The sequence below is a fragment of the Falco punctatus genome (assembly GCF_963210335.1).
Source record: "Falco punctatus genome assembly, chromosome: 4".
NCBI classification, from domain to species: domain Eukaryota; kingdom Metazoa; phylum Chordata; class Aves; order Falconiformes; family Falconidae; genus Falco; species Falco punctatus.
The window spans coordinates 56,112,755-56,121,770 of NC_137583.1; the positions used below are offsets into that span (position 1 = coordinate 56,112,755).

Sequence of the window (9,016 nt, forward strand, 5' to 3'; positions counted from 1 at the left end):
CCCCAAACACCCTCAACCCACGACAGTTCAGAAAGCCCAGCAAGAGATTTGGAAACCAGCCCTTTGCCAAAGAGGTCCCACGTTCTTTGATGCCTCAAACGAAGCGGTTTAAACATCTGGCGGGTGGGTACAGGCAAAGGAAAGGAAAAGAAACCTCGGGAGTTTAAAAATAACCTTGGAGTTGCCTTTAGGGTGGAGCACTGCCTCTGCGCAGGGAAAAGAGGCAGAAATGAAGCGGCTGCCAGCGTGTGGAAGCGCCGAGGGTCTGGCCAACTTGTCCCTTACCCAGCCTGATGCCGTTCAACGCGGCCACTCTACGGCTCTGCTCCCGCAGGATGTTTTCCTGGGACACGCTGCGCTTGGGCTGCCGTCGGATGCACTGCATGGTCCAGCGCCGTGCTCAGGGACACGCGTGGGGCGTCGGGCAGGTTGGGGGGCCACGCCACCCCCGCGGGGATCCCAGCTCATCCAGGAGCCTCCGGCGTGCGCGGCGTGAAACGGGGCTCCACGGAGGGAACGGGGCAGCGGGAGAGCAGGCAGGGGAAGGCAGGGGAGGGCAGAGTCCAGCTGGGGGTGGGACCGCGGGAAGTCTCTCCTCCTGCTTTGCTCACCAGCACGCACTGGATGCAAAATTACAGCAAGGAGCCTGCCGGCAGCTGCCTAGGTAGAAGGAACATGTTTTCCGACAGTCATATGCCAGTGGGGTTTTCGGCATCATTTCCAGGGAGCTGGAGGAGTCCCAGATACTGTTTGCGGCTCCTAATCAGTGACCAGGGCACAGCCCAGCCTGCCCACAAGCGCCTGGATCAGGGGAAGGCTGCTCCACCCTTTCCCTTCTGTGCAGAGCTGCTCCCTGCCGTTCTCACCGACGGGCACTGGAGAGGGAGCTAAAACCACCTTTTAGCCAGGCCAGACGTAGCCCAAAAGCTGCTCGGAAATTGTGCTTTAATGCTTTTCCTTTTCCACCCAGAGAAGAGCATTTTCCTAAGCCTCTGGAGCAGATCTTCTCTGCCACCGACTTCCGGTATGACTTGGGTGAGTCACTTACCCTTCATTTCAGCATAGCTCTGACAATTCTTGTCATATTTTTGTAATTCGAATTTATCCCATAGTCTGGTACAGAAATATGTCCCCATCGTGGTTTCATAAGTCACTGATAATGCAGAATCAGAGAATAATTCAGGCTGGAATGGACCTCTGGAGCTCTCTAGTTCAACCACCCGCTTAGAGGGGTCACCTTCAAAGGCAGATTGGGTTGCTCACAGCCTTGTCCAGGTGAGTTCTGGATATAGAAGGATGGAGACATCACAGCCAATCTACATCCCTGTTCAAGAGTTCAGATGTTCTTAGTGAAGAATTTGTTCATTACGACCAGTATAAATTTCCTTTGCTGAAACTCATGACCATTGCCCATTGCCCTAGCAATGGCTGGGACTAAAATCCGTCTCTTCCCTAGCCATGACCCCTTCTGCAGTGAAATACAGCAGCTATGCTTATTAAGCTGTTCCATCCTAGGTCAGACCTTGTTACAGACTAGGGCTTTTTTGTCATTGCCTTTGCTGGCTGCTGTCCTGCCAGGCAAGCCAGAGGTGAAGATACTGCAGGGAGATGGATGTCACCACCAGGGGTGAATGTCCCTTACTGCAGAATCAGCATATGCCCAAAAAATGTCACAGCAAACTACATGTCACTGTTTCTGCTGGAGATGTTACTGAAGGCTCTCCATCGCCAGCCCTCCATCATATTCAATACAGGTTTTAGAAACATATTCTCTATATCTGGTGACTGGCAATCCAGCCATCTCCCTCTTCTTTCTCCACATCCTGAAGGAAGCCCTACCAACATTCACAAGCAAGCACAGAGGACAGGATTATTTGACTAGCACAAGGACAGGATCAGAATCATTAATCACTGCCATATGCCGCAGGTAAGAAACTCTCTGGGGACAAGGCAGAGCCATTGCATGGCCTTGAACAGCAGTACAACTAATAACACCTTATTTACACATTGCAACTACAAATAACAGGCAGTGAAGGAGAATAAAGGCTTTTTCTGGATGGGACATTTCAGAAAACAATAGCCAGGCAGTCAGTAGATTGAGGAAACACCTCCAGCTTTTTCTGAGCCCCCTACACATACAGGGGCTGGGTGTTGGAGCCGTAATCTCTGTAGTGCTCCCCTGAGAGCTGGGAGCTTTGCTTTTCCCTGGCTAGGAGGTGGGCACCATGATATGTAACGGCTAGATGATATTTATTAGCTAGCAGTCTCTGAGCACTTCCCATATTTCACATTGTACTGAAGAGAACTGAGCCAATTAAATGAGTGGGGAAGAGTGGTCTCCCGTACTTGCCTTAGCAAAACAATTTGCTTCTGTGCACCAGCGCTGTCCAGAAGCAGCCAGAGTCCCATAGGGATCCATTTGGGAGCACACAGAGCCCCTCTGCTTAATTTTCCTCTTAATTCCTAATAAGTAGTGCCAGTGACAGCACTGCTCAGAGGCCCTCAGAGAATATTTACCATACTTATCCCTGAAATCTGCACACACGCAAAGCACAGGGTCGGCATTCACCAAGTTTATATACTTCTCCAGAACAACAATGTGCAAGTTTTACTGTTGTGAGGACTTCAGAGATGTAAGGCAGTTAAAATCGGCTTGTTTTTAAAATGACCATATGATCATTGGGCCAGAAATGCCCTGCTTTGGGAAACAACAGATCTGGATGTATTGTGGTCTTGAGGTCATTCAAAGACAATCTCGTATCTCATAGACGAAGCCTGATGGGTAAGCATTACACTGTGGGTTACATGGCATTGCTTATTGATGTTACATGATGCTGCGTCACGCTCCAGTGCTGGAGGAAGTGATTCCTGTAAATGGCTTAGGGACAAATTCTCCAACCCTTATTCACTGCAGGTAACACCTGACTAGGTCCAAAGCCTGCGAACACTCAAGCATGCAGTTTTACCTATATAACCAATCCCACTGAAATAAATGGCACTAGTCACATGAGTGAAGTTATTCATGTCCCCGTGCCCAGGTTAAGGGCTGTGCTAATCATCCTACTGATTCCAGCTGGATTACTCACAGAGCAAATGGAGATCAATGTGAACGAGGATGTCAGAACATGGTCCTAAAGTCAGCAAAATGCTTTTAATATCCAGGAAACAGGCACTTGAGATAGAAAGGCTGTAGAATCTGGTAGGAAGTGTGCTATGTGAGAAAACTATTAATGCACAGGCTGCTCTTCAGACGGTTTCCAAAATGAATTAATCTCTATCGCATCCTTATACAAAGAAGCTAAGTAAGCACTATTACCACTTCACAGAGGAAGAAGCAGATTAGTTTTGAGCTCTTTGGGGCTGGACTTGTTCTCCCATCACCACAGCGTTTGGGCAATGCCAAAAGCGGTGCAACCCTAATACTGATTACAGTTTCTTTACACTACCCTGACACAAATGACGTGATGGAAATCAGTTGCTGATTTGCCCAAACTTGTGATAATTTAGGACTGCAATGAAAATACCTATGCTGGCAATGACCTCATCTTCACTTCCCCATTGCATCATGCACATGATGTAAATTATTATGACTCATAATGCCTGTGACAGTTACATAACAAATAACAAGTGTCATGTTATTTGTGGGAGTGGGAGATTTTCCCACTGAAAAGGGCCAAAGGCTGTGCCTTGCTCTATGTTTGTTTCCAAGAAGAAAATATTATCTCTTACATGATGCCAGTCTTTACAGAAACACTGTAATTTCATCTTCCCTTCCAGTGAAATTCAATACAATTATTTTAATAATTGTAATGGCACAATCAGAGTGTCACTGCTTATTAATGAACTGTAATGTCTATCCCTACATGTTTCTAGTCCTCAGCAAGTGTGAGACCAATTCAGTCCAGGTGCACTCAGAATTAATGAGAGTTTGGAAAAGCTGTAGTTCAGCTGGTCTGTAGTAAAACAACAACCTTCCATCCCTTGTCAGAGTGAAACATCAGTCAGAAACTCAAGTTCCTGATGGTAAATAAAGTTCAAGGATTAATTCTGCACACCTAGTATGAGGCATATGGTCAGTGCAGCAGATGCTTAGAAACGAGCACAACCAGCTGCAGTACTGGGCAGTGGCTGCTGTTCAGAAAAGCAACAAACCTGTCAAGTGACAAGGATTTTGTAGGTTTCTCCAGTGCTTTCGCAAATTATTGATGTCACCTGTGAAGTGCAGAGGCACCTTTTGGTCATTTGCCACCATCCCATGGTTGTATTCAACCTGGCTTTTGTATAAGCTCTTTAGCAGTTTTGTGCCTGGTATCAGTGTAGTACCAGCAATGGCAAGTTGCCTTCCAGCCAAGACTCTGCCAGAAGGACAGGACAGTGAGGCTCCTTCCTTGCCTGCAGGGTCCCACCTGCCCTGCCTTTCCCTCTTCATTCATGCCCTCTCACATCCCACCCATAGAAATCCTGCTCCTTCCTTGTTACCTCCAGGACACCACTTGCTGCTCCCAGCTTTGTTCTCCCCAGCCATGCCTCACACCCTTCGAGGACCAGGCCTTGTTGGCACAGCAGAGCTTGAGAACAGCCAGTTTCTCATCAACAACAAAAAATGCTAATAACTCCTCTAAGCCACCGCTCCCCTCCTTGCTCCATCCAGGGAAGTGGGGACCTGAGAGTGGGTGCTGAGACCGTATGCATTGGTGCATCTTAGCCCAAAGATGATGCTGCTTTACAGTGGGTGTATCTCTGGTGCATGTGCTATGTACCAAGTTCCACCTTGTGGCGACACTCAGAATGGGCTTCTCCACAAAGCCCGTGGCAGCATCAGCAAACCTCCTTCTATTCTTTACATTGGCTTTTCTTCCCCATTCCCCTTCCAGGATGCTTGACAGGTCCTGCTGAGCGAGGGCAGGGTGACCTTAAAGTTTCAAACAGAAGTTCTCCCCAGGTATCATGTTATGGCTGTCCTTCAAATCACTGCTTAAAACCTTCCTCTCCTGGTATGCTGGCAAGAAGCCTTATGACGGGCAGGTCTCTGATGCACTGAGGTGACCACTGCCACCTTCCTCAGTATTTCTCAGCCCCACTTTCTCTCTGTATCCTTTGGCTGTTTAACCTTGTGTGCAAGGTCTCTGGGAGGAGAATGGTCCCTTCTCCAGCTCTGCTCTGCTCAGTACACGCAGCCCGACCCTCTTTCCCCAAAACAGGCTGACTACACCCAGACTGCCTACTGGGAAGGATTGCAGGCCCATACCGGATCATGCTATGTGCTAGCTTGCTATGGATCAAAACCAAGTTGGGGAATGTGCTGGCAGTTAAACGGTGCAGAGCCCTGGCCCTGGTTTGCATAGATGAAGCCAGGCTGCCTGCTCAGCAATTTCACAGACAATTCAAATTGTGATCTTTATTCGTGAAAATCTTCATAAATCTTTGTGCCAGTCTGGGTCATTCAAAGGGGAGCCTGGATCCATGCACAGCACAGGCTGTGACCCATCAACAGCTACTGCCCTGCACTCTTGATGAAATCCAGGCAAAACACCCAACTAAAAAGTTCATTGCACTCAGGAACGCAAAACCACACTGAAGGTTTGGTTCGATCCTTCCACTGGTCCCTCCGTTACAGTGCACAACATAGATTTGGCTGCAGTCAGAGGCACTAAAACAAACACTGGCTTGCAGTAAATTACAGCTTTTCCAGTATTTGGTGTGAACAGTGTGGGAAGAAAGTACCTGAAAAGGACATCAACTTGATGGATAGGACCAGCATCAACAGCCAGAAGCACTCATGCAGCTTAGTTGCCTGACTCCTAAGGCATGTTTCTAGGCACATGCTGATGAAGATGTTCTTTTCATAAAACTGAAGTCAATTGTAGGTAGGTCCCAGGTTCATTTTTATTAAGGACACTTAGCAGCTTTTCTCAACATATTCTTCAGAAGCTGAAATTTCTTCCACAGATGAAATGCAGGTCACACTCACCATTCTGTAGCAGGAAAAAATTTGTGCAATAATTCAATTGCACAATTGAATTATGCAAAACTAGGGAAAATGTCATTTTTTCCCCTCAAAGTGATTTATCTGGAAATTCAGCACTCTATAAATTTAGCCAAAAACAACCAACTCAACTTGTTTGTTGAGTGTGGTGTCTCAATACAGGGCTTTAAAAGGTACCCATGTGAGGGGCAGCCTGAGCTGTGAGATTTTTCACACACACATTGTCTAAACTGGCTCATTTAATGCATGGAAGCACCTCAGTTTAGAAGAAATTGTGGCAAAATCTTCTCTACCTGCATAAAAAAAAAAAAAAAAAAAAGAAAAAAAAGAAACCTCCACGTTTGACCAAGGTCTGCAGCTTCCTGTTCTGGTGGGCTTGACAGAGCAAGGATTGAGACCCTCCACCCATGGTAAGGACCTAGGGGACGCAGGGGCTAGGGATTAGTCTCGTAGTATTTGGATATCTATAGCGCACTGAACAAGGGGCCAGGAGAAGGCAAGATACAATTCACCTGTCTAGATCGCTATAAACCGAAAATTTCTTGCAGGTACCTACATTTAGCCAGCCGAATACCACCCTGGATGATCAAATCACCAAGTATTTGTCTGCAGCTATCATTCATAAATACCTGTTTATATATCTCTATCTCCCTGTAAAGGAAACTATACTTGGCTCCCAAATCATCAACACCTTTGGCTCCCCAGAGCTGCCTCTCCAGTCAGCTGAGTTTCTGGATCTTGCACAAACCATCTCTTCCCCACATACCTCTCCCTTTTGTTTTTCCCTGTAGTTGACTATATCCTTTCATCTCTTCTACTTGCAACAGTTTTCCAAGCAACTGTGTTTCCTTCTTCCTCCTCTGTCATTTCCTCTTTAAAATCTATTTTTCCCCAAGCATCCTCTTGCCCCAACTCATCTGCTTTTGGGCCTGATGCTAGGGCTGTGCACACCGGCAACAATTTCAAAACCAGCTGCGGGCTTTAGTTTTACTAGAAGACATTGCTTAGATTGGAAAACTAGGAGCTTTTGTATCACAATTAAAAAAAGACCCAAAATGAATTTTACTTATCCTGTCTGAAAAAGAGACAAGTTGTATGTTTAATGCACTGAGAAGTGTCAGTATCACAAATTCTTCCACACTACTAGAAACTCTACAGCTCAAAAAAACCCCATGTAACACATCAGACACAACCTGCATCAAATTGGGTGTGCTAGAAGCCTTTTGTTTGTAGGAAAGGAGATTAAGGTCACAGGCTGCTTCAGAACAGATCCCAACTGATCCCAAGCAGCATTATCTCCACCCACGGAGGCTGAAGTTCAGAAGGAGCTTCCTCAGTGCTCCCAGCTAAAAAGGGCAGGTGGAGATGATTCACTTGGAAATTTAGAAATTAATCCTCAGGAATACCTGACAGAAGAAACAAGGAAATGGCCTGGTTTGTAGGATTTTACTAACCCTTCCTGGCTGATTCTTACCCTGGGATGCAGCAGGGGGCCTTCCTATAATGGGGCTGTGGCATTCCCTGCACAATGTACACACTGTCTTGGATGAAAAAGTCAGTGTATAAGAATAAGGCATAGTACCAATTAGCTATTCTATAATCTGTGTGAGCACAAGGGCTCCCGGTTCAGAAACAAACCAACTTCATGAGGCAAGAGAAAGATTATTAATAGCCCACCGAGTTTAGCAGATGCATTGCATACTAAATGTAGATGACCCCTTTATAAAATAAGCAACAAGAAACCCATCCAGCTGAATTAAATGCATTCAAAATAAAAGGCACAGACCGCTAAATCACAGCAGCTGCTGTGGCTCTGTGGGTAAGGGAGCATGCTCAGTTTTCTTCCCTGCTCAGATCTCCATCCAAATGCAGAGTAAACAAAACCATGTAAACTTTTCAGAAACTCTCATCTACAGTAATACCCACTTCTGCTACCAGAACGTATCTCAGGTGTCTCCTACTGACTGTCAGATATTTTACTGAGACTGAGCCATGTGCCTGTGGTTAGTTCTGGCATGGTAAATACAGATGTTTTACCTGTGCTGGGAAAAAAAAAAAAAAGAGAAACTAAACTAAAGAAACTGAGTTTCAACATACAGCCATAAACAAAACATACCTGTCTATAAACCACAGTATCTGAGAAATTTCTGACAAGCTACATAGCACAAATCTGATCCTGCTAACGAACAAACATGTGAGCAACTTTTCTTGTCTAAGTAGCCTGGCATGCAGAGTGACTTTGGCACTTGTGCGTGTTATGTGTCAAGGAATTTCAGTAAATACTTTTTTAAAAAGCTTGGCTCATTCAGCACTTGTGTATTTTTCTGCTTGAGACAAGAAAACAGATTAACAAACAGCCACTGAATTCTTCTTGGTTCCTAACCTCAGAAGACTAAATAATAGTCACTGAAAAATGACCCACAGGCCAGAATAGGAAATATTTTAATAGTTCCAGATGTATTTCTTAGCTTTCTTTCCCCAGTGGTTATATAATGAATGAGATGCCTACAAAAAAGTGTAACATTAACCTCTGTTTCACCTTCCTGTCCAATTTCTGGCATCTGGGAAAATCACAGCGAAGATTTATCGAGCCTGGGAGAATCTTCTCACATTTCTCCTTGTAGTGCTAAACTGATTATGTTCATGGTCAGTCACTTATTGGTCTATTAATTTTTTTGTTTCTTTGTTTACAGCTCAGCTACAGTAAGAAAGCAGCTATCTCATGAACTAAAAATAAGCACTGCTGACTTTCCCCATTTCTGTGGGATCACAATATTCCATTTCAACCTGTAGCTATCACAGTCCTGAGTTGTTTCTTCTCATCTGAGTAAGTAAAATACAATGAAGAGGTAACAAAGCAATCTATTAAAAGTCCATCAAGGGAATAAAGAATATTTCATTACCCTGTCTATAAGACAAGCCTCCCAGTCTTGGTACCAATTATCTTCCTAAATCTCACTTGCTAGAATGGCAGAGAGGATTTCTTCTTTTTTTAGAAACATTACTTATTTTGTACTTAACATTTATAGT

At 45.2% G+C, this 9,016-nt stretch overlaps 1 long non-coding RNA gene across 1 annotated transcript; it reads left to right on the plus strand.

Moving 5' to 3' along the window:
* The first annotated feature begins 380 nt into the window (after positions 1-380).
* Positions 381-8,078, plus strand: LOC308062088. Its single transcript, XR_013927466.1, has 2 exons — positions 381-1,275; positions 1,830-8,078. It is a non-coding gene; the product is annotated as an uncharacterized lncRNA (long non-coding RNA).
* Positions 8,079-9,016: the final 938 nt, after the last annotated feature.